Genomic DNA, 1,016 nt, shown 5'->3' with positions numbered 1-1,016 from the left:
TTAAAAATTTATATATTATATGCATACCGGGGCCCGGAGTCCCCTTTGTCGTTGTAAATTTGTTGAAAAAATTTTACAATATTACAACGGAAAAAATCCGGGGGGGAAAAAAAAAGGAAATTTTAAAAAAATTTAAAACAAAATCTAATGCAACAAGTTCTCGAAAAAAAAACATAAAAATTTCAATTCCGGTGTTGCCCCTCAATTTAAAAAACAAAAAAGGGGAAATTTTAAAAAATATTTAAATTTTATTTTAAAATAATTTGAAAAATAAAAAAAAAAGGGGGTTTTTAATTTTATTTTAAAAAAAAAAAAATTTTGTTTTTCCCCCGGGGGTTGTTGTCTAAAACCCACACACTATCTATCCCTATTATAATGGTATATTTATATATATTATATATTTTTTTATATATATATATAAATTTTTATATCAAAATAAATAATTATATTATATTTATATATTTTTTAATATTAAAATAAATATTTTAAATATATTAATATTATTTTATAAATAATATAAAATTTTTATTATAAAATTCATAAATTTTAAAATATATGTTTTTATAAAAATTAATATATAAATTTAAAAAAATATAATTATTTTTTAAAAATATAATATAATTTATATAAAATATATAATATATTAAATTTTTAATTTTAAATTTTTAAAAATTTAAAATATATTATTTTATATATATATATATATATTATTAAATTTTTAATATTAATATTATATTAAATTTTAAATTTTTTTATAAATTTATTATATTATATATTAAAATTTATATAATTTTTTTATATATAATTTAAAACTTTTTATAAATAATTAATACAAAAAATTAAAATTTTATTTTTATATTTAAACGGTTTATATTATAATAATTTTATATTTTATAATATATTTTATTTTATATTTTAAATTTTTTTTTAACTAATTAAAGAAATTAAATTATAATAATTATTATTTATATAAAATTTTTTTTATTCACCTTTCCCCTTTTTTTTATTCCCCCAGG

The sequence above is a fragment of the Penaeus monodon genome, chromosome 25 (genome assembly GCF_015228065.2).
Source record: "Penaeus monodon isolate SGIC_2016 chromosome 25, NSTDA_Pmon_1, whole genome shotgun sequence".
Lineage (NCBI taxonomy): Eukaryota > Metazoa > Arthropoda > Malacostraca > Decapoda > Penaeidae > Penaeus > Penaeus monodon.
This window is presented reverse-complemented; position numbering follows the sequence as displayed.